We start from the raw sequence: 25,157 nt of genomic DNA, 5'->3' as shown, positions 1-25,157 counted from the left end.
GAGTAATAGATACCAAATACATGGAGGGGGAAGTTCTAGCTAGTACTTTTTCCATCAGCAACTATCCACAAACATCAGACTTTTCAGAATTTCCTAGAAGTATTGATATATTTGATATATTGGGATATATAGGTATTTCACAAAATAGCTGGGTATTAAAACTTTTAAGCCACAAGTCAGAACTTCACAGATGACCTCATCAAATAAGGAGGGTTATCAAATAAAAGTGCTAAAAGTGGGATTAAATGCTAAAACTTGGAGCAGAACAAAGAAAAGATAGTCTAAAAGGGAAAATTAGAAGAGAAAGTGGAGTTTGGAGGAAAGAAGGAACAGTTAGAAGAATAAGGACATTTAAAACTTCCATTTTCATAAATAGTGGTACATGTAAGATAAGTCCTAGTGCGATAGCACACACATGTAACATAATTTATTCCAACCACTTCCAGGATCTCTTTTTATTTTAATTTTGCTGCTTCATTTCAGCTCTATCCAGCATTATTCTAGGCCCATGGACATTTTATCCATTCATGTCTTTCACATCCACTCACTAGTGTCTCCTAAAATTTATTTTTTAAACAGATTTCATTGCAGTTATCTTTCTATCTTTATCTTTACAAACATCCATCCACCCATCTATATCACCCCCTCTAAATGCCTTTTTTGTCTGTCCTCTCTTCTCAGTTTTTCACTACTTTCCATGTGACTACTTTTGGTGATATCTTTCAGAGTTTCCATCTTTCACTGCAGCTTTTTTTCACCTGGCTATTACAATTTTTTGCCCTTCAGCTGTCTATCTCTCCTGTTGCAAATAGAAAAAAAAAGAGTGATGCAGAAAAGCTGTAGTATTTCTTTCATTCCTCTCCAAGAACAGTTGAATTTCCTCATCTGATTCCCAGCATGACCCCATAAACAGTGGCTTCAGCAGAGCCAAGGGGTTGGAATTGTGCTGCAAAGGCTGGGACTTTGTGATTGTCAATATTATCTTGCAGCTGGAAGTTTTCTCTCCACTACCCCTACCTTCCAGAGTCAGCCTCCCTGAGGCTGCAGGTTTTTCTGTTGCTTTTAGTAGCAACAGAGTACAGTCCCTTTTAAAGAGAGGCTAGGAATGTCAAATACTCCAGCTACCTTGATGATCAATGCACTATTATCCTGATGCCTTAAAGGCAAGGCTTTTGAAAACAGAGTTGGTTAATGTGTCTCTATCTAGACATTCCACTACCATGATTTTTTTTTTTAACCACCTCTCTATTTTACATCCACATGTCTTTGCAAGAGGAAGCTATTTCTGATACACACCCTAGAAATTCTCTTAATAGCATTTCCTTTGTGTATATAATTAATCCCCTCTTCTTGCTTTCTCGTTCCTTACATTTGTAGATATCAAATCAAGTCTGTTTCTTTGTCCTAATAAAACTCAACCTCAGATGGTGCTCAGAAAATGAGCAGAAGTACCACCCTTTCAACAGAACTTTTCCTTGACAGACAGGTCCATACCAGAGTGCATTAAAAGGAATCATGCTGAAACAGAGAATTTCCTACTTGAATTCAAACTTTACCTTCATTGCTATTGTACTTACAAGAGTAAAATAAAAAGATGAAACACATAACGCTGAACTGCTGAAAAAGGATAGAAATGAGAATGAACATCTGATGTCTCTGGAAGAAGGAAATTCAGCGTAGTTCATGCACATTTGGATACATGGCCTGGGAAACCAAAGCAAAGTCTGTGTAAGAGAAGAACAAAACAAGAGCATAACTAAGTGCAGTTATTAAAGTTATTAAAGTGCTGCAGTATTCCTCTGATTTATGTAATCCTGACATTAAGCAATTCACTGCAGATTTCCTTAATCTTACATTTAGGATTAAACTATGTAATAACCATTTCCAGTAAAAATTAGAAGTTCACTAAATCTGATCTATGGTACAGTTTTCTTGATGCTTTAAGAGATTAAAAAAAAAAAAAAAGACCTTCATGAGCTCACAGCTGTGAATATAGCACTCATTTTAGCATGACGGTCTTTCAGTAGTAAGTCTTTTTTAGAGATTGCTGTAATGTTTTGTAATCATCATAGATTAGGGGAGCATAGAAAAGCCGAGGAGATAATATGTTTATACCTTCTCCCTCTTCCTCCATTTCACAGCAGGCTGCATGGGAATGGGCTATAAATTTTAAAGACTCATACTGGTGTGTGAAGCCAGTTGAAAGCAGCAGCTAGAGGGATAGTTGGATATGATCAAATAGTTGAAGCATTGTCTTGTCAGGTGATCACAAATGGGAGGTTACATGATTAAATAGTACAGACTAAACTTGCCCCTCTTGGCTTCTCTCTATGCCTTCCTACTCTCCAAGGCCATGCATAATCAGCCTGAATGCAAAGAAAGCCTATTACCTTCCAGCTTCTCCCACAGACTGAACACACCCAAATAATGTGGATTTTTGGAGAAAGGCTCTTTGCTTCAAAGAGAATGATGCTACAAAGGGTCTCAAAATGCCTTTTCTTCTAACATCTCCTTTGAGACTAGAGAAAGCACTGTATTTTAAAGAGGAGACTTCCATTTTGGGTAAAGCATGGCATTTTTTTCCCAGCTGTATCTGTTTCTGTGTATTCAGGATTCTCTTGTTTTTCTTGTTTTGTTTTCCCCCCTTGTAGGAATCCTCTTCCTTCAACCACCCCTGTGGGTATAATTTCATTTAAGTGTATGCATACACATTTATAGTAACAGCAATTGTCATTGTGCTTTCTAGGTTTCAACTGATTTTGAGATGGTGCTGGCTTTCTAAGAATAACAAGTTTGAGTACCCCAGGTGCTGGGAGCTTTGGGAAATTTGGGATTTTTGATGCTTTTTCTTTTTTCTAGCAGTGCTAGTACCAGTCATTTCATATAGCTTTGATAGATGCTAAGGGCAAATGTAAAGATGCTGTCAAAGCACTGTAGTCACAGATTTAATGGCCACCTGTGAAAACCTACATGATTAAAAAATATGCTGCTTGATAAAAAGTTTCTCTAGCCCTGATGACAAAGCTTTCTCGTGACCTACATCTTCAAGCACCCATTGGTACCCATCTGGAGACCTGTGCACCTCTGCCATCCCCAGATGTGTCAAGCCTGTGTTGGCCAGGTGAGAAGTCCTCACCAAGTTGAGGCCTGTGACACCTCCTCCAGACTCACATGGCTGATTCTCTCACTTCCCTCTCCTGCTTTGCCAGGCACTTCACTACCAACATCCAGTACAGCTCCAAAAGTGTCTTGCACTGATCTCTTCCTGTAACAATTTCTCCATGTCAGCTGCAACCTGTGTAACACACTGAGATGCTCAAGAAGGCAAGATGTGTGTTCCCAGCCCAGGCAGCAAGCCTGTTTCTGTCTCTTCCTTGGCCTCTTTTTCTTGCTTCTCTCTGTTTATCTTTCCTCCTCTCACACCCTTGCAGCACTGCTGCATGGCAGCTGTGACAGTTGCTGCATGTTATTTATAAATAATCCACTTGGTAGCACTGAATAACATCTCTAATCTTAACAAGGTTGCTCAAAGTATTTAAAAGAGTTCCTGTGGCAAGTAGCAGAGAAGTCAACTCTAGGTTTTTCATACCTAATATTAAAGAAATGTAGTTTGTGTAAAATGAATTTTCCAAATACATATATAATTCCATAGTTAACAATAAATTCAAAGGATTTAAAATACAAATAAAAGGAAGCCAAGTTAATGAACTAGGAATCAAGTAGGACCAGAAGGTCATTTGACCTGGTGACACATGTCACACAGTGAGGGTGTTCTGGGCTATTTAGCTATCTGCTGACCGCTGGCAGCTGAGAAAAAAACTGGGTTGAACAGCCCTAATGAGTGTGACTGCATTGATTGATAAGGTGCTATTATGAGGCTGTAATTTGGGTTTTCCAGATGAAGCCACTCCACAAAACTATTGCTGTTTATCTGGTCTGAGCAATCAATTTGGTGGGTTAACCAAATGTCATTAATATTTCTTGTCATCACCATTAAGGATCATCACCAACAGTGAGTGGTAGAATCAATTTTATGCTTGGTCTGCTAAGTTCTCCTGACAGTTTTGCAAGGCCAATTCAGGCCTGCATCTGCAGTGAATGAAGGAAGGCTGGAAAAGAGCCTTCTCTCTCTGAAGCGACTCTTCTATTGGGTTGACTTGTTATCACTGCCAGCAGGTGTTTGTTGTCTCTGATGTAACAAAACTTTGACAGTTGAATCATGGACCACAGAATGCATCTCAAAATCAGCTGTGGTTTCCCCAGCAAAATGATGGCAGAAGTGATTATTTTCTTTTGTAGAGAATGTAAGTGTAAATAATTGGAATAGCATTTGCTTCTTCAATAGAGTGAATCCTGTTTTTTAAAGAGATGGGGTGAATACTCTGCTGATGTCAAGTATTACATTTTTATAATCTAAATGTAATTGTGATGTTGTAGTAGATGCCCGTAGTTAGAGTTCTTCTTGGCTCCATCTGTGAGATGAAACACATTATTTGAATCTTGAAATCTTTCCTCCTGCCTCAGGAGTTCAAAATATGGGATTTGTTTTGCATTAACCTTATCAGAATTAACTATCTTGAATACCCTCAATTGTATTGCATCAGGAATGTGTGCACAGGCAGAAGGGTAATACAGGGTTACCCATAGGCTACCTCATTTTTTTAAAGCAATAACAAGCTGTTGCTTCCTGACAGTGAAAGTGGGCTTGTTTTCCCTGTTTTTACTGCAGACACACAGTTCTGTTACCTCACTGTTGGGAGTGCAGGTAGAAAAGCACAGAGATCTCACCATGAAGGAGAACACGCATCACACTACACAGTAGCAACAAAACCCCCTTCTCCTTCCCAGCTGTGAGCACGTGAGGTCAGATTCAGGTCCGTCACAAACTGGAGTAATTGGTAGTTTTAACAAGTGCTGTGTACAGCACTGTGAGCAGTGGTACTCAAGGCCAGCAAATATCACCTAGCTTGTTTTCATGTATGTATCTGCAGGAATATATCCTCAGAGGCACACGGTGTGCTACAGCCTTGTCCAAGCAGCAGAATTTGGTTAAATTGATTATTTGGGCACAGCAGCATCACACCATCTTTCACTGGCCTCCTTCTTGGGTGTACACAGTGGTAGTTGTAGCTGAATTTTGCTCTGTGCAGCAATATATACACTCAAAGTATTAGTGGGCAAATGCTTACCTGGTATAAATTGATGTGGCTTCATTAACTTCAGAGAGACCATGCTGATTTAGAGGCACAGAGGAGCTGGCTCTGTGAAGCAGGCAAATTTATAAAGGACTGCATAATCTACTAGAAAGTCAAGTCAGGCCAACCTCTGTGCTATGACATTTCCTCTGAAATTCACTTTAATAAGGTAATATTTTCTTCCAGTTCCATAAATGCAAATCAGCTGAACTGCACTTCACAGACTTTCTCATTTAATTGGAAACTTAGTCCAACTATACTGCAAATGCTGGTGAAAGTGAATGATTCTAACAATTTTTCATTTTAATTATCTTGATTAACTTTTTCTTCTTTGCAATTTTATTATATTTCATTTCAGAAATGTCCTTTAATTTAAGACAATAAACTTTTATTTAGCAAGCTGGGGAAACTAGAGGATATGATGCAAAGAAGATTTAACTCATTAAGCATTAATGTTACTAATATTCTTCTACTAATTATTCATTAACCTGGTTGTCTTAGCAGAAAAGTAGGCTTTGCTTCTCTTGTGGATGACCACATTTTATTTGTGTATAGCACAAAAAAAGGTAAAAATAGCAAATCTTACCAAAGATAATGATTAAGTACTTCAGAGATATATTTTTCATCACTAGACGTATTTAAGATGTATTTGATTTTTAGCTAGAAAACTCGAGATATGTCCTTCTATACTTTTAGAGGTAGTGGTATCCATTCCTTCATGGTTTCTTTGTTTCTGACCAAAAAGAAAAAAAGGTACATACAAGGGGAGGAAAAGGTCAAGAAAAGAAAAAAACCTAAACAAACAAACAAAAACCCAACAAAACACCTGGAAGGATGTTACTGTGTCCTCTAAGGATTTTGTTGCTATGTATTTTACAGGGGAACTAGTGTGCCTCTTTATTTTTTTTTTCCTAGTAAGTTCACACATTTTGAATTTCAAAGACAGCTTCAAGAATGGAGCATGGGGAAGAAAGCTAAACCTGAAATTAGCCTCTTTATGTAATCTAGGAGAAAAGACATGACTTGGTTATGGAACCTGTAACGTCTCTAGCTACTAAAATGCCTGACATAGCATGTATGTGGAATTCAGACCTCTACATCTAAACTTGCACTCTTGTAAACCTTCCTCTTACCTGCTGTAGTGCCTGGAGATGCCTGTATTTCACAGACACTTTCCCTGTTCAGGTTCTAAGCTCTCCTCAGGACTGCAGATCAGAACTCTCTCTCTTGGCAAGAGAATGGTGCTTAGGTTGTGTCTTGGCCTAGCACCCTCAACACCTGATCCCATCCCTGTGTGTTTCCCAGAGGTTCCACTGGCAAGAGCCATAAGAATGACAGATGAAAGGACCCAGCACTGGGCTCCATGTTAAATGCACGCAGGTTTGTGTCAGTGTGAGTTCCTACTGAGCTGTGCATTTGCCTGGGAAGTGCAGGACTGAAATTCATTGTGATTTCATTTCCTAGAATAGTGTCATAATTACACGACGTTCTTGAGATGTTTCTGATGATGGGAAGCACATTTTGCCTAGTTTCCTGAAACTGGGCCACTCTGCAGGAAACAATTCAAGAACTGAGAGGCTGGGGAGTGAGAAAACAAAATGGAATACAGGTCTCCATATATACCACTCTTAAGCATATGTTTTAAAGATGAAAATGTTTCTGTTAATGTGAACTTCCTCTGTTCTCTGCTCCATAGATGGATTTAAGCTTGAGTTTTCAGATTCCCATGTGAGCACTCTCAGTGAGATGATTTAAAAGCCAGTTACTTTCACTTTTGTATTCATTTTAGAAGAAGGTTGAATCCTCCATTGCTCTTCCACAGAAAAGATACTGACTTTTACCTTTAGGGAGATGATTATTTCCTGATAAGTGTGGGGTTACAGATCCACAAAAGTCAGAGGTGACTAATTCCCAGATATCAGAGATGCAGATGTGGCTTTGTGCTAGACATTTCCTCCTGACTAACATTCTTTTGCATAGCAACAGTCTGTATCATTCTGTGATAAGTGACTACCCCTATCTATTGTGCAGGGAAACTAATGCATTTTACTCCCAGTTATGAATTTCACTCTGGAAAGGATTAAGTTTTGCAACCTTTCTGTGGTTTGACTCACAATAAAAAGTTTTCTGAAATATAAGCTAAAGACCAAAATCTGGAATTAGTCAATATCAGTGACAAATACTGACACAATTGCTTCTGTTAGAGCATGTAACTGCTGGAACAATTTGGGATGTTGTGGTAGGATGTCTGTGATAGAAGGCCTTTAAGCATTGAGACCCTTCTTATGTGATCTCTTTGAGACAATATGCTGGGAATGACAAATTTTTGGCCTCTGATATAACCTCATATCAGAAGTGCTCTGGATGTGTTTATTGATTTCTGCACAATTTTATGTGGTCAGGCTTTTGAAATTTAGGTTCCTGGCCCTCAACAGACAAAAGGTGAATCAGAATTGTATTCTCATGCAGTGTTTTGTAAGGTCATATATGGATGCTAGCTTTGGAGCAGGCTGTAGGCCCATGGCCTGACAGGCCTGCCTGAGAAGCTAGCCTGGGAAATTCATGGGAGGATTCAAAACAATCCTCAAAGACACAAAACAGCCTGCAGGTGCTGTTTTTCTGATTCCTGTGTTTTCCTTACAGGAGAAGGTCAGGGGGTGGTAAACCCCACTGACCAATGATGGTAATGTAGTATTTTACTAACCAATAAGAGTTTCCTTTCTGTACTCTTCACGAACTAGTCTATATAACATGACTGAAGCAATAAACTGGAGATTCTCTTCTGTTCTGACTCCCTTGAGAGTCCGTGTCGTTCTTTCCGCCGTTCCCAATTAGAACGACAGTCATACTCGGGTGATACTGCTTAATGTGTCAGGGAAACAGCTGAAATCAAATAACAAAGACTGCATTCTACTCCTTGAATATGCCTTCTATTCTTGTTCTGTCGTGCTGGACTCTTACAACTTCACATCTGTTGCTTGAACTACAATACAAGATCTGGATAATCTGGCAAAAAAAATTCAAAACTCTAATCTAGCTGTGGCAGATGTGCATCAAGAAAGATTGTTGTCCCATTCTATCAATGAGGCTAGATGTCTCTTGAGATCTCATCTCACTCTTGAGATGGTCAAGATGCAGAAGGAGAGCCTTACTCTGTCTTGGAGAAATATCCTTCTAAGAGTTGTTTTTGAAGATCAGGAGAGACTTTAGAAAACTCTGGATGATCAAAAGAATGTTTGGCTCAGTTTAAGACTGGAAAAGAGATGCACTAACATTCATAGAGGAAGAGTGGTTTTTTTCAGTAACTGGTGTTTGCCATCACTTCTAGCTTTGACTCAGTGTGACTTTGTCCACAATGCCAAGGTTCCTGTACATGTCTAAAATTAAGAACTTGAAAAATGCTTCTCATTAATTTTCTAATTATATAAAACAAAGTAAACTGAAAATTTGATACCAAATAAAGCTTATACTTTGACACTATTTCCAAACAGTAATACTTAAATTTGCTTTTTATACAAATCTTTCAACCCTTCTGAATATCCAATACTCTCATAGCCCTGCTACAAATTGGCATGGTTCTTTCTCAAATTGACCCTCTTTCATCAGTCTTTTACCTTTTCTCCTGGCTTCTGCTACTTGCTACTGCTGGAAACAATCACAGGCTCCTACTTAGTCTTTTCTTTGGTCTCTGTGAGACTATTTGTTTTCCCAGCTGTTGTTGGAAGTAATGCACACAATGTCATTCAGTGTTTCAAATACCTGGCCTGTCTATGGGAAAGGTACAAGGAACCAATCTGGTACCTAGTCTCTGATATTTGGATAAGGATTTATTGAGTAAAATAAGTTTTCACAGTAAAAATATTTTTATGTTAGTAGCCTATCAATATCCCCTTCAACCCAAAGCTCATAAGGCAAGTTTGAGTTGAGCAGTTAAGAATCCATGACAGGCAGTCTTCTGCTGTATTTCCATAAAACTTCATACTTTCAAACAGAAGAGTCTTGAGACTATGAAGTATAAACACAGCTGAAGCAGAAATAAGATTTCAAAGGGATAGTAGCATCAGAAATGGTGGAAATGAGATAAACTAATGCACACTAGTGTGAGCAAAAATTATTCTCTACTGCAAACCCTTTTACTTCCATCTTAGAATAAGTCAGCATGCAGAAATTCTAAGGAAAACTCGGTTTCCAGTATCATTGAAGGTGGTAGGAAATTTTAAAGAGATTCTTGTAGTGGATAGACCTCACCCTCTTAGAAGCTCTGAGCATGACTGGCCTTGGCCTCTGAAGAGGTGGCCCAAAGGCATCCACTTAGAGATGTGTTCCATGTTACTTTTCCTCTGAAATCAAATAATGCATGCTGAAAGAACTTTTAAAAAGCAAACTGGCCTTGTTTTCTGTGGAAGGATGGAAAGAACAGGTAACAGTCCTATTTAGAAATATTAATTACTGGCTTATATAGTTTTAACTTCTGTGCTTGTCTTTGCTTTGTCTTAGTTCTCTCCTTTTAGAACTTGCTACTGATGGTTTTTATTCATCCACCTGTTTTACAGCTTTCATCATCAGTGGAAGCAGATCAGTAGCCCCATTTTACTTCGACACTTTTCACCCTCATTTGATCTGTTCTTGTTTAGAACAAATTGACCACTGACAAGGTGAGAGCAGGGCTTAGGAGAAGCACATTTCTCACACAGATTTGTTCAATGAGAGGTAGCTCTCTTTTCATTTTCATATTTGACCTGGTTTTATATCATGAATTATTTCTAGAGCTGTGAAGCTGCAGTTTTGGCTGGTTTTGCAGTCATGAAGAATCCCACTACACTAGGAGTTTTAACTGTAATTTATTTCAGTTAAATATCTGCTATATTAATTTTGAAGAATTGTATTAAACGTAAGTTTTAGTGCTTAGTAGTTCTCGTGGTCCACTACAGCTCTTCTTTAAAAGGAGTGCTAAACCTAGGCTTTAGTTTTCTTGAAAAAAAGACCAGAAATATCTATGTGTCAAGGGTGTGTTTTGTTCTATATGTGCAGGTAATCTCTCTTCTGTGGTTCCTGTGGGCTTAGATCTGTGCTGGGGCATCTCAGCCTGGCATTAACTTTTTAGTGACTGAAAAGAAAATTTTAGCTCCAGGCATACACTTGCTTTCAGGAAGACTGTATATGACAGGTTGGATCCATCCAGTTATAAATATTAACAGCTGCCAAATGACAGGTTTAGAGTTGTGCTGTGGAGCTGGCCAAGGCAGCAATTACTTGAATTTTAGCTAGAGCTCCACATTGACTGTGGATACATTAGCTTTAGTGGTGATTATTTAGAGGCTCAGTGGCTTAAAAGCAGAAATCACTTACACGCATATTGGATATTATTACAGATTCAGGAGAGTTGGCCATAAAACCACTTAGCTTCCTGTAACAAAAGGACTCCTAGCCAAGCAAGTAAAATGTTAATGAGACAGCAAGCACTCATTTTCATGTCTGTAGCCTTTCCCTCCAAGGTTTTGCTGCCTCATACTGAGGTTCATTAGAATGGAAATGGTTGACTTTAAAAAAGAAACACCATCTAAATTGCTAGGGTGTAGAATTTCTTTTCAGATCATAATTATACGTGATCAACGGAGTGTGTAATTAGTAAGTTGGGTGAAAGATATTTCCAGAACAATCAGCAGCAATTTCCTCTCTGCTGTTCCTTTCTCTGCTCTGAGGACCTTTTGTCTGCTTTGGTAGCTGTGGCTTTATTTTAAGCCCAGAAAACACAAAAATAAAAATTTGTGTCAGGTAAAAGTGACACAGTAAATCATAATAAAATTAAGAAGCACCTGCAACAGGATATTTTGTCTTCACTGCAATAGGCCTTACTGATTTTCACAATGTTTCCAGCACCTGAGCACAGGGGAGAACAGACAGGCTCATTTCTGGCCTCCTTTGACAAACCTGTGAGACTCTTGCTGGAGCCTGGATTTGCAGTTGCACAGCAAAAATGTGAGAAGCTGTCATTGTCTTCAAATATCATGGGAATGCCCAAGTTGTTTCTTGGCGCTATGAATAATTCATGGAATAATTCAATGAATCTGTCCAGCATGGCTAAAAATAGCTGAGTAAACTGAGTGCTTTTGACCTTAGGAAACAAAATCTGTTTCAAATTTAAAATAAATAAATTAAAAGCCATTAAAAAAATCGTATGGAGGCAAAGATGTTATTCTGTAAAGATATGATTTGGTATTGTATCCTGAAATGAAGTATCCCATCTTTCACATCCTAAAAAGAGGCTTTCATCAACTCCACCCAGCTATTTAGCTAGAAGAATGAACATTTCCCATATTTAGGGTGGGTTGAGGCTTTTTCCCATCTCTCCTTGAGGAGCGGTGTTGTGAAGTGCCTCAGGAAGGCGAAGATTTAGTTTCAGATAAGCATTGTTAAAGTGGAGGCAGGGCTGAAATGCCTGGCTAGTGTGAATTTTGACCTCCTGCTTTGGGGATGGGCCATGTGAAGCCTGGATGAAGTTGCTCCACCCCAGACCCCTCGTGAGGGGTGGCCCAGGAGTTCTGATTGGGTTTGAGCCCCTGGAGTTTCTTTCTTGTTGTGTTTGTAGTGGTCCCTGACCCTAAACTCCACCCTGGTTCTGTCCCTTAAAACCCCTCACCCTGCCTTCGTTCAGAGCTCTCTGTCTCTGGATCTGAGTTTGCTCCCATGCTGAATAAATGGTTTCATGAGCACAAGCCCGTCTCGTTCCTGTCCCATGCTGGTTCCCAGTAACTGTAGCTTCCCTGGGCGTGATCCTGTGCTTGCAGACTGCAACAGAGCAGTGCAGGAATGATGGTTGTGAAAAGGTCATGGATGGTGCCCAGCACGGAGGTCCTGGCCACAGCCCGAACCCTTCCTGCAGATGGGCTCGTGGAGCTAAAGGCCCTCAGGGCTGCTGGCTGAGGTCAGGACCATGGATCCACTCAACCTGCCCCTGTCTTCAGGCTGCTCTAGGGATCCTGCTGCTACCAGGGATGTCCTGCCACTCCTGCACTGAGAGGGGTTTTCCTCGTTCTGTTCCACTGGTTTTAGAAGCTATGGGTGTGCCTGCCCCTGACAGCTTTACTGTTTTGGCACTCTCCGTTATATGTGACAAGACCACATATTAGTTTGATTTTGTGGTAGTAATAATAGTACTTCCTTAAGTTAAACTTCCAGTCCTCTCCAGTGGCCTTTCATGGCCCCTCCTCCTTCTTTTGTTATATGGGAATAACTTCCCTTGGCATAAAGAATGGCCTCAACTTGGGTGTTGTGTTCCAACTCTCTTTATCCTTCTGATCAGGATATATCCTGAGCTGCTATAGAGTTTTGTCAGACTAGCATAACAAGCTCTTGCAAAGCCTGTGGATTGTGGAAACTGAATACTGTAGTCCTCACTAATCTGGCTTCTGAAGAGCACAAAAACAGACAGTCAGCTTGAAAAACTGCCCTGGACTTGCTTATAGGAGGGCCAGACTCTGCTGTCCAGAACTAAACTATGCAGCATCTTCAGATAACTCGTTTAAAAATTTATTTATGAGGGAAAATCTCAACCTTAATTACCAGGTTATGTCCTGTGTATGAGAATGCATTTCCTTAAAAATATTTTTCTGTCTGTATAAATATGGGCATAATTTTCAGAAATAGTATTTTGCATTCTAATCAATGTTGAGTGGTAATTCGTAGTTAAAAGCAAAGTTGAACATGAAGACTCCAGATTTTGCATTTCTACATTGATACAATGGTCAGATTAAGTTTCTGCACCAGCTGGTACAGGAAGCAGAAACAAAAAGATCCCATATTGTCTGATTCTGCAGATTTGTCAGACTACTTGCAAAGGCCCTTGTGTGGGCTCCAGGAAAACAACTGGTGCTCTCCTGCTCCTGTCTGTTCCACTCCCATTACATACAGAGTTCACAGTGCTCAGATCAACCACTGGTTATAAACAGCTGTAATACTGGATTTACTCTAGTGTCTTGAAATAGCAAGAAAGGAAGTGTTTGGGGCATGTCTGCCATGCTGTACGACCAGACTGGCCAGCTGCAAATGTGAACACACTGCACTGGCACCCCTTGTCTGGCAGAGATAGGAAGAATTTTCTTCTTCAAACAGTTAATAAAAATAAAAGCTCATAGCAGATGAATACTCTTTCCTTACAAAAGCATTTCTTGCACTTTCATTGAAAAAACTAGATTCATAAAATCCAAAAATGCAGACTTGATTGGGAGAAAAAAAAAATCATTTTTTCTGTGTAGTTGCTTAATTTTAGTAGTGAAAGTTTCAACACACTTAATCTCCTGAAGACAATGTGAATAAATGGTGGTTTCTACTGCCATGGTAAATCTTTGGTGGGGGAAGGTGGGGTGGGAGGGTATAAATGTACTTTGATCACCACTCCAAGCTTTGTATTCTGGCACCATGTTTTCGAGTGCAAGATGAACAGACAAGTAGAGCTGTATGTTCACCCTGTGGGGCTTCCAAGGGAGAGATGTTGAATATGTTTTTAAATAAATGGCACCTTCATTATTTATTCATAACTGGCTTTGCTAACTGAAAAATGAGAACAGCTACGACAGTTATTTCAACAAAACTTTGGCTGATTTCAAATACAATCTCTGTCAGTAAAAAATATAGGACCTAATAATTCTGACCACTTCAGAGCTTTTCCCAAGTGATCTGTTTACTCAATGACTGGTATAGTTTGTGGATGTCTGCATTTTGTTCAAATGTGAGGGTTTTTTTAGCATTTGCATTAATAGTTAAAACTGTGACTTTGGTACATGGCTGATTCAGCAGCATAAATTATATATGTATAATTCAGCAGCTACTGATCTCTTTATGCAACACAGGATCATGAGCTGTGTTTTTCTGTTCTGAGCTCATTGTGAGTCTCTGTCCCTTTGCCACTTTGAATCAAAATTTCTTCTTTTCCAAGGAGTATGTGTTTAACCTGTTTCCCTTGAGCTAGAACTTGAGCAGCTGACAGTGACAGGGCTTGACTGCATTTGTGACTACTTTTTGGAACTCAAAGAGGAAACATTAATGTTGCTGAAACTAAGATCCAGACTGTTGTCATCTAATATTTTTCTGAATATCAGGGCTGAGGGGCTAACATGAACTAATGTAAAATACCTTTTTTTTATGGATCTGCCACTCAGAGTCAATCTTTTTGGGGCAGAAATGGCCATGTGGAGATCTGAGCCACAAACATTCTCTGAAATATGGCCTATGCTTTGAGCAGGAAAGGTTTGATTATCCTTACATGGCTCAGAGATGAAGCTCTTTGACAGTGGATGTGGCAGTATGGCATTAGCCCCAGGGACTCTGGAGGTGCAGGTGTTATTCCTGGTGTTGTCCTGGACTTAACATTGTGGCTTTGAACAAGTCACATAATCTCCACAGCATTTACATAATAAATATAAAGACTCCCCTCTCAAATGGGGACTGTTCAACATGGCTATTTTTGTGCACTGACTTTGTAGGTGGACTGTGGCTTTGCATGGCAGATATGGGAATACACACTGCCCTTCTGCACTTCACAGGATGTTTTTTTTTCCTGCTCCCTGGCCCCACGCACATCTTACAGAGGACAGATAGCCTGATCTGCAGTGTAGGAGGTGCTCACACCTGTGTCAGAGTGCCTTTAAACAGAGGGGCTGTGGGAGATCTGTCTGGATTTACTGCCCTTCCCCATTTCTTTTTTTTCTCATTAATACCAGATGCAACTTCCACCACATGACCTGATGCTGTTTTTGTCTCCAGATCAGGAAATTAAGCTTTTGTGAGACTTTCTTCAAGGTGGGCTATGTGTCAACACTACACCATGAATAGCCAAGCTTTATCTGCTTCTTCTTCCATAAACTGTAAAGACTTTCAGGATGTAGTGTCTTTTCCCTTGTTCTATCCTGATGGCATTTTGAGTCCAATACTTGGGCTCCCTTTAGGGGGCCCAACTGGATTCAAGATAGAGGTGATCAGCTAGAGCCATGTGGAATTTCTCTGGTCCACAGCTGACAACGTGCCTGGTGCTCTTGGCAGCAGCCTGGTCCCTTGTGCAGGGAGCATGCAGAGCCCTCTTAGGGGGCTCAGTGCCTCGAGGGAGGGGAGCAGAAAGAACCTTTGTATCCCATGGTAGAAGGTTGCTGCTCCAGCAGACCTCAAAGCCTGCTTAGAGGGATAGTGTGGGTTCTTTTTTTAATTGCTTTTCTGTGAATGTATGCCTGTGTAAAAATAGTTCTGCATTTCTACCTGAAAAAATTCATCATTTAACAAGGGAGAAGTGGTGTCTGTTTTACTGCCTGAAGCCACCATTAGTCCTCTTGCCACTTGCTTCTGGTAAGCTAGAACACATAAAAATGTGTTGTTCCCTAGAAATAAAATTGCTGCTTTTTTGCTGAAGGGAGAGCTCAGCACCTCCAGGGTATCACATTGGGCTTGAAGCAGGCCAAGACTGTGGACAGCATGGAGGATTGCCGCCCTCTGTTGTTGTAAGGAAAAATAATTATCTGCAGCACAGTCACAGCACAGCTAGTACTGTTCTTTCTCTGTCCTTTCTTTGACTTTTTTTTTCTTTGGTGGTTTTTTTTTTGCTTTTTGTTTTTTTTCTCCCTTTTGATTTTTACCTTTTCATGCAGTGGCTGGCTGGAGATTCACAGCTGACAGATGGCTGGTTTCATCTGGCCACCTGAGGGTCTCTGTTGCCAAGTAAATTCTTGTCACAAGTGGTCAGCAGGTCAAGGCTGCTTGTCTCTGCTGTCCTCGCCAGAGCATGGAGCAGAAAATCAGTCATGCAAATCTTTGTGCATTTTGTTTCCAGCATGAGTGTGTGCTGACGGAGTTCCAGATGGCTGAGGGACATGTCCTCTGGCTTGCTGGTACCTAAAGGGCAGAATTGCCACCTGCTCTGTGAAACACAGATTGGCCCAGGGAGTCTGGTTTGCAGGGATCAACTTTTATGCAATGCAGAGTACGAAGATGACCCTGTACATTCTCTCTCAGTGACTGTTTTATAGTAGTTATTTTCTGGTGTCACTGTAGTAAGTGACAGTTAATTTCTTCTCCTCTTCTCCAGTTTATTTGCAGAAAAGCTGTTTTTCAGCTTCAAGTCATGAAGCCTTACCTGCTCTTACTTTTATTCTGAACACAAAGCCTTGCACTTCATCAGCATTAACTGATCCTGATGCATTCCAGACAATGAAATGATGTCTGTGGGGGCCATTAGGAGAAGCCTCCCTGGGCTGCTAGATGCAAAATTTATAGAGTCTGTCTTTAACCTTTTGGAAAATGGAGAAATGTCTCATTATCTAAAATGATAGCCTTGTACACTGGAGAGTTTAGCTATTTGAACTACTTAACCAACTCTACTTCTAATATATATATTTCATATTTAAAAACCTGAAGCTGGAGGAATTGTTATTTCTGTAGCTGAGAACATTTTCACCACACTTTCAGGATAGGGCTATACCCCCGTGTATTCCCATCTGTCATTCAAAGTGATCTCTTCTCTTGCTCTGCTTCATACACCATCTCTTAATAGCAGCTCTTTCAAAATCTCACCTGCAAGAGAATAACTGTTGTATAGTGAAGGCTTCACCTGCTGGAATTAAGTGATCTACCCAGGAAGAGGCATAGATAATCAGCAGGGGTATTGTTACAGGATTGATCTAAGGAGCATACTGTCACTTTGGGGGAGTTTTGTGCACGGCCAGTTTGGTGCTGTGCATGCTGTGGAGCTGCAGGAGTCACAGAGGTCAGGTATGCTTGCTTCTTGGCCAGATTTTGTGCAGAGAAAGTAAATGCAAATAATCACAGTAGAAGATAAAGCCAAAGGCATGAAGTAATTCACCCAAAAGCTCATAGGGAGCATATGAACTAGGACTTAGAGCTCAGGCTATTGAATCTTGGGTTAGTGTTTCTGACAAAAGCTCAGCATTCCTTTTGGAAAAACATAATACACTGCAGTACAATCAACATGGGAGAGGTGGGGTGAGCCCCTTGGACAAGACCCAGACTCTAGTGTGCTCTGGAGATGCTGGAAGAAAGCCAGCTAGACCTCAGTGTGGTGATGCCAGAATGAAGTGCTCAGCCTGACATCTGCCTATTCTGCCCTGGCATAGGCTGAACCACACAGGAGACAGACTTCCTTCTCCTGCAGTACAGCTCTGTATGCTGCTCTGGGAAATACTAACAATGTAGCAGCCCTTTTCTTTCCCCTCTCCCTGGATTTATCCTTGACTGGCCTTTGTGCCACCTTGCGGTCTTCGAAAAGAGACATCAAAATTATGTGAAAACCAATGCTCCAACAGAAAGGAGTCCAGACAGGCCATGCTGCTATTCTAAACAGGCTTAATTTATGTATTCTTTTGCTTTATGTTCTGCAATGCTTTTTGGCTGTGGGAATTCTCATACAACTGTTGGTTTTATTATAATGCTCTTAGAGAAAGCTGTCAGGAGCTGTAAATATTTCCTTCTCCTTTAATCCACTCTAAATCCAGCCCTTAAAACTGTTTTGCTCCCAGAGACCTTGGGCAATGATATTTGAATTGAGACTAGCTCCCACTGTGGAGACATCCTGATAGCCCTGTAACATCTGAAATGGTACAGGCTAAGGTAGGCAACACGTGTCAAGGTCCTCCTTCACAAGCCAATGGGAGTAGGCAATGGATCATAAATTGTTGTCTGATTTCCTTGCTGAGGAGGTCTTAGCTGAGAAGACTGATACTTGTAGTGGAAAGAAAGTGCAGAGAAATATTACATTCTGCAGTGGAATGCAATCAACCAATACTGCAGTTTTACAGGTGGATGATCAAAACTGCTGGGTTTTCATACATTTTCAGAGGTCAGATACTTGACAGATGCTCCCTACAGATTCACCAGCCTTCAAGTGGGTGCTGGGCATTTAAAAATAGACAATAGCGGTTTTTACGTTCTCAGGCTGTCAAAGAGTCTTAACTATTTTCAGTGTCAAAGTTCCCATGAATTGTATGATATATGAGAATTGCATACCTCCTAGCTCTGCAGAGTTGAATTTTTATCTTGCTAACTCATCTGATGTGAAATAATAGACATATAATAATTATAATACTATAATAATATGATATATAATAATAATGACTGCACTGACCTTTACAAAAAGGTACAGAAGAGACTTGTATCCCATATATATATATATATATGAAGAGATTTGTTGTATCCCATATATATATGTGTGTGTGGATATATATATGTATATACATATGTATGTATGTATGTATATACACAGGTGATCCCGTGCTACACACAGAACTTTAATATGAGTGCTGTAAGCGTGCAAGCAGAATTTCAGCCCCATTACTCCCAGGTGGAGACGAGAAGTCTGCCTCTTGTCCAGTAAGCAGACTCTATCCTGAGACAGAGTTCCTCATGAGGGTATGAACTCCCAGAAGGGGAATACTTGGTTGCCAGCATGCAAGTGGTGCACCACCTGCCTCTCTTGAAAGATTTAAGATGCTCAGCATAAGTTTTCTTGCCTCTGCCAGCAGGCTGATTGAGTGGTATAGAATGACTGGAATGCCTCCATCTCCACTGCAATTTATGGATAAATAAATTAAGCCTTTAGGGCCCTTTTTCTTTCTGCCAACCTCTGCCAACTTCTCCCATTCATAAGTTAGCTGTCTTCTATTTCAATTCTAGGTCATTCTGGTATAGGTTAAATGCAGATATAAAGACATCCAAGGAGGCTATAAATGGCAAATAATAAAGGTAGTTAATAAATAAGTAGCAAAAAGAGCTATTCAACAGCTGTGAAACCTTTCGCTGCAATCTTGGTAGTCAAGTATCTGCTGAGGCTTGTGCTCCTCTGTGGTTTTTTGTTAACTGGAGGAAAGCCTATGCTTTGTCCCAAGCATTTAGAGGAAGTTGTATTTACTCCTAGGTTTTTTAAATAAGCAGACAAAAATAAGTGATGAGGTACAGAGACAAAATAGCTATTTCTTTATTAACAGACTTAAATAAAAGCCTTCTTGTGTAAATTTACTTCTTTCCATACTTGAAACAGGTCTCAGTTGCTACCTAATGCTCTGAAAAGTGAAGATGTCTTACAGGCACCAGAGGAGAGCAGAGTTCTTACTGAATAGGAACAGAGTCACAATTCCTCGCTAACTCCTGCACTGAAAAGAATGATGAATCTGATGGCTTCACAGAACAGAAGTATAGGAATGACAGAGTTTTCCTTCTGCATCTGTATTTGCAGCACAGCAAAATACTGCCTTGCTGAAGGAAGGGTGAAGTTTTAAATTTTCTTAATGGGTTTAAGGTGATTACCTGAATCCTTCTGAGGCAATTCAGTTGGCATGTCGTTCGGTAATACACACTTGAGCCTCTTTGTTCCTTTTGGTGCAATCTCAGTTTGCTGTCATTATCTTGAATTCTGCATGTGATTTGATTCTCACCTTCCCACTCCTGGAAGTAGACTGACAATTAGTCTTTTCTAAAAATGCTCTCTTTTTCTTCCCTGCCGGAGCTATGGATAGAGACTCCTTTCTGACTTCTTGGGTGGGTAGAAGAAGAATTTCCCTACTGCTCTCAGTGGCGGGACAAGTCGTCTTAGAAGGGTGAATTGGTAGAAGAATGAAATGATGCTGTCTTGCATGGCTTCTATGCCAGTTTTGTGACTGATACAGCACAGGCTGTTTGATGGGTAGCAGAGCTCTCCCTGCTTGCTAGTATAAAAATATATATTGGGAAGAGAGCAAGTATTGCACCCCAGTTTCCCAACTCTTTTTGCTCAGCCTCAAGGGAAAACTTTGCAATAAAATTTATGACAACAATCCTCTTGACTTGATCTAAGCATCCAGTGGGATAACTATATCACTGGAGAGATTGGAAAAGCAACCAAGATTGGCCACATTGTGGAGCTAAAGACTTAAAGCACCTTCCAAAATTGTGAACAAAGCCTGCTGCGCAGTATGTGAGACAGATTTTATGGTACAACAATATGACACTTTTTAGGGGGGAGCTGAGAACATCACACATAATTTCTTAAAGTGCTTTGACAAATAAGAACATCTTTCTCTTAGCAGGTTCTTAAATATTTTTTGCTAATGCTTCATCCCAGCAAGATAAAAAGGGGTATTTAAATGTGTACATGAGAGGGATTTAGTTTTGTAGACATAAGCTTCAATTTTATTTTCTCTTTGAAGACTTTTAAAGAGCAGCTGTAGAGTGGATTTTTCTTACTTATTTGTTTAAATTAAGATTTTGAGGACTTCTGTATGTGGAACAGGAGATGGAGCTATTTCCTAGCATGAGACATATTTTGCAGTTTAGTTAAGCACTGGCAGTAGTTGCATGTTGTCCTTGATACAGTTCTTATATTATCATGATTGCAGTCCCCCTCTAAACCCTCTTTTTTAAAGCTCAGTAGTAGCTGCCATCACGTCAATATGATATTTTATTCACAATCTGGATTTGTGGTTAATGTAATCAATAACCAGCGATACTTTGCTTACGTTGGTGGGGTAAGCAGCTCTCAGAGGTGCAGACTTCTTGTTTTGAGGTGAAAGAGATTATTTATAAGGCTCACAGTTGTGTGTCCATTTCAGCTACCAGGATAAACATGAATTACTTTTGAAATACTTTTCTGTTTTGTTCCTAGTTTTCTTTTACACAAGATCATATATTTATCCTCATGAATCTAAATTAAATTTAACTGGTTTTTTTGTTTATTTTCCTAAGGAAATGAGGCTTTTGCAGTCATGTTCCTTTTCTCTATGTCTGTCAGATTGTTGCAATTAACTTTTGAACCACTGGTCAATTTTAGTGGCATTTGGCAGAGGTCTTGAAAACATTGCTGTAAATGGCACAGAAATTGACAGATGGGTGATGGAGAGAAACCCTGTTTAACATTCTTATGGAGGAGAAAGAGTCAGCATTCATCTATTAGCAAACATGAGGAAATCCACTCAGAAATATGCATCTCTTGGAATGCTCACTTCCTTGGTTTTGCTGTCCATGGAATGTTTTTTGCTTGTTTATGTTCATTCAAGGCACATAAAAACCAAGTGAAGTAAATATGTTTTATTTTTATGTAAAGAATTGTTAAGATTGTTCTGAGGGAAAAAGCTAAAACAGAATCAATAGTTAATTTTGGGGTTTGTTGTTTTTGTTTATTTGTTTGCTTGGAAGATGTTTCTAAAGAAATAAATCTTTCTCTCTACTTCCTGTTTTTGGCAGGAAATGGGAACAGAGTAGTATAAAGGGAGACTGTCATTTCCAGTTTTCCTGGAAGAAGGAAAACCTAAGTTAGAGAATCTGTTAACATGTAGCTATCCTATGCCATCTCTGTTATTCCTGGGACCAGATGCACAGACCTGGAAATAATTTTTAGGTTATCTTTCTCCCTTCTTCCAAAGCCCCTGTGGGCTTTACCTGATCTATGAACAAAAGAAGGGCAATGTCTAGCACAGGTTTATTTTCCTTTTCCCATTGTCATTGTGCTTTACTGCAGGGTACTCATTGTTCTTGTCAGACATGGAGATGTCTCTTGGCATTGCTGTCCTCCTTGTAGCTGCCATCCCAAGTCATGCTGCAAACAGCACAGTACTGGTGCCTGCCCTGGCAGGACACTTTGGCTCAGGAATGTGAAGATGTGAACGTTTGTGTAATTTGGGATATGGCCAAAGGAAGTGCTCCAGGTAGGCATATTTCTCCATCTGCTAGGAAAGATCAGCCTTGCTAAGCAAGAAAGGGTCCTCTCCCTGGGGGAGCTGAGCTCAGCTCTCCTAGCTAGGAGATAAGAAAGGTTTACCTCATCTGCATGTGTGACAAAATAGAAAGAAGAAAATTCCAAGAAATTCAATGAATTTTTTTTTTTTCCATTGGAAAATATAGATTGTTCTTTTTGCAATTTCCGTGTGGTTGTCTCAGTTACGCAGTTAAGAAACGTTCTGTTTCTTTGGATGTGTCTTTCCTCCCAGCCTGTCAATGCAGAGTCATGCCCTAGCCCTTGATATTTCCCACAGGCTGCCCCACCCACCATTGTGTCTTCAGCACCATTTTCTGCCGTTAATTGATTCTGGCTACAGTACTCCAAACACTTGACAAATGCAACAAGAGTAGTTCACATCTCATCTAACTGAATAAGAAGCAGTCTTTTCATATCCTATAAGCTTCAGTGTCATTAAATTAAAGACCAGTCTTCAAACATTACTGGAGGCCTTCTTATTCAGTTTGTGGTGTGGACGAGTGATATATTTTTGTATGGAGTTTGGCACTATTCAGGCTTTCCTGCATAATATAGCTAGACCTCTGTTTATCCTGAGCCCAGATAACTAACTACCTTTAGAAATGTCTGGTTCATATCCATTCAAAAGAATTTAACCAAAAATGTATTTGTATAAAGAAAAGCTAAAGGGAAGGGATAGTTCACAAAAACATTTTAAGGTTGTATTTTCTCACAGATCAGATAAATGTAGTGTACAAAATCTGTGCAATTATGGATCTTGTATTTACCATGGATCTGTTGCTGGTTTGTTGAAGTTTTTATTCCTTGAATTAATGAGGCATTAACTTGGGAAGCAGTCTTCACTATGTAGTTTAAAAAAAAACAACACCTGAAATCAGTTTGAGTAGTGGAGCATGCACAGTTTCAGCATTATTCATTAGAGTTAGTTCAGTTAGCTGTAAAAAAATATTTGAGGCGATGATGAATACATATTTTCTTGCAAACTCAATGAGTATTACATAATAAGAGCAAACGGCAAAGAGAGTACAAGACTTACTTTTCTCCCAGAAAACTATTTTCTGTCCTTGTTTCCACCAGTAGAGATGTTGACAAATGAACTTATATTTTGTAAATATTCACCAGGTAATTTGCAATATTCTGGCACACCCTCAAAAGTGGTATCATAGAGTGTGAGTAAGAAATAAAGTGTGTACTTTCAGGATATTTTGAGGTCCCCTGTTCCTATTTCCCACCTGTAGGGGAGAAAGTATCTCAGCTAGCCAAAATAGCCAAGATCTTGTTGATCATCCAAGTTACCAACAATGAAGGTCTCCAGCTTGTATGGCTCATGAATGCAAGAAAATGTCTGATTGAGAGCAGATCTCTTGCTGCTGTTATTAAGCTGCTGAGAGCAGATATACATTAGAAACTGTCCGAACTTGTACAATGGGCACAGGAGGGAAGGAGATAGTAGGTGTTCACATGTGTTGTGGGAGCATATCTTTTGTTGCTGGGGAAGGAAGTCATGGAAGCTGAAAGATATGGAAACTGTCAAATTTGGGCTGTACTACCTTAATACTTTTTTTTTCCTTAGCTGGTCCTCTTTATGTCAAAGATTTTTGTTTTGGCAAATACTTTATTTCTCAAGACAGCTGAACTGTATGACACAAGGATTGATGACAGACAGAGATCTACTTATGCTAAGGAAGTATAATTAAGCCTAAAATAGGATCATGCAGCTCTCCAGGAGGCTGATGGTCTTCCCTGAAGGAAAGTTTTTCCCCTGAATCCCAGAGTTGTCAGGCTAAAGCACAGAAGCTTAATGTTTGATTAGAGTTATGGTCTTAATGTGGACATAAGGAAATGAGTGAGATGATGCAGTTTTCCTTGCCTCATACTCTCGGCCTAGTTTCCCACAAAAGCTTGGTTCTGGCATGTTTTTTTCCTTTAAAGCAGAATAACTTTTCTCCCACTGTGGTGGTACTAAGCATTTACTAACAAGTAGCCTTTGATCAGTGGCATTACTATGGCTCAAAATTAAAACAGGTTTCAGCAATTTCTGAACTCAAACTGATGTTTTATAAGTCTTGAACTCAATTGGGAAAAAATATAAAAACTTCACAGCTGTTCTGTAGCTGAACTCAAAACCTGTGATGTTGCTTCCCTGACTGAAATGTTCAGTTGCCCTGGCTGCTGGGGGACAGCACCATCTTTCAAGCTTCAATGTACTTAGCTCTAGCATACAGAAAATTTAATTTGCTTACCTTATCAACACAGCAAGTCCCCTGCCATTAAACATTTTCACCAAGTGAAAGCACTGGCACACAGTGATCAAATTACTTCCCAGTCTTCACTTTGATTGGCTGAATAAATTAAACTTCTTAATCTGCAAAACAACAATCCGCAGTCTTCTTTTGCCCTCTTTCACATTTGCACAGTTTTCTCCAGTGTGGACACCAAACCAAAATAATCTAGTGTAATTAAAATAATCTGTGTACTTAAGCCACACCACTTCTTTACTGGAAGTGGGAAATAAAGATATCAGTAGATGGTATTGGTTTTCAGTTTTCATTTTTGAGTCACATTATTTGGGATAAATGTACAGTTTAAAAACAAAGCTATGTGAAAATGAAATTCACTGGATGAGTATGTTCCTTTAAAACAGGTCAGGGCAAAGATACTGCAAAGGAGGAGGAATGACAAATGTAACCAGAATGTGTAAATGCAAATTTCATTTTCAGTAACAAAACTGGTAGCCATAGAAATTTCAGCTATGTTTCCTAGTGGCCTCTGGGAATGCTAGTAGTGCTGCAAGGGGTTTATCATTGGTTCTATATTCAAATAATCAATAATAGGCAATGTTATTTTGTGGATTCTGATTCTTAAAACAATTGTCCTACTTAATACTTGTTTTAAAAAATTTATTGTGAGTTGATGTTTCTTTCCTTAAAGGGAGATCACAGAGGTTTTCAGTGCATGCTAGACAGGCTAGTAAAGCAGTATTTAGTTTTTCCAGACAGTGTATAAGATTGACATAATATCTATTTTCGTGTCTTCTGATACAACACCTCAAGTTCTTTTTCTTGCAGTGTTACTTAGAAAGAAGAGGCTACTACTTGTTTCCAATTAATACATCCATATTCAACTATGGCACACATCTTTCAAGTCTCTGTCACTTGAATCAAACTGCTTCCTCAGCACACTTCTGTGCTACTTCCACCTACTCACAAATTAAATTAATCTGTACTTCCTCTTGTTGC

This window comes from Poecile atricapillus, chromosome 2, assembly GCF_030490865.1.
Source record: "Poecile atricapillus isolate bPoeAtr1 chromosome 2, bPoeAtr1.hap1, whole genome shotgun sequence".
NCBI lineage: Eukaryota > Metazoa > Chordata > Aves > Passeriformes > Paridae > Poecile > Poecile atricapillus.
This window is presented reverse-complemented; position numbering follows the sequence as displayed.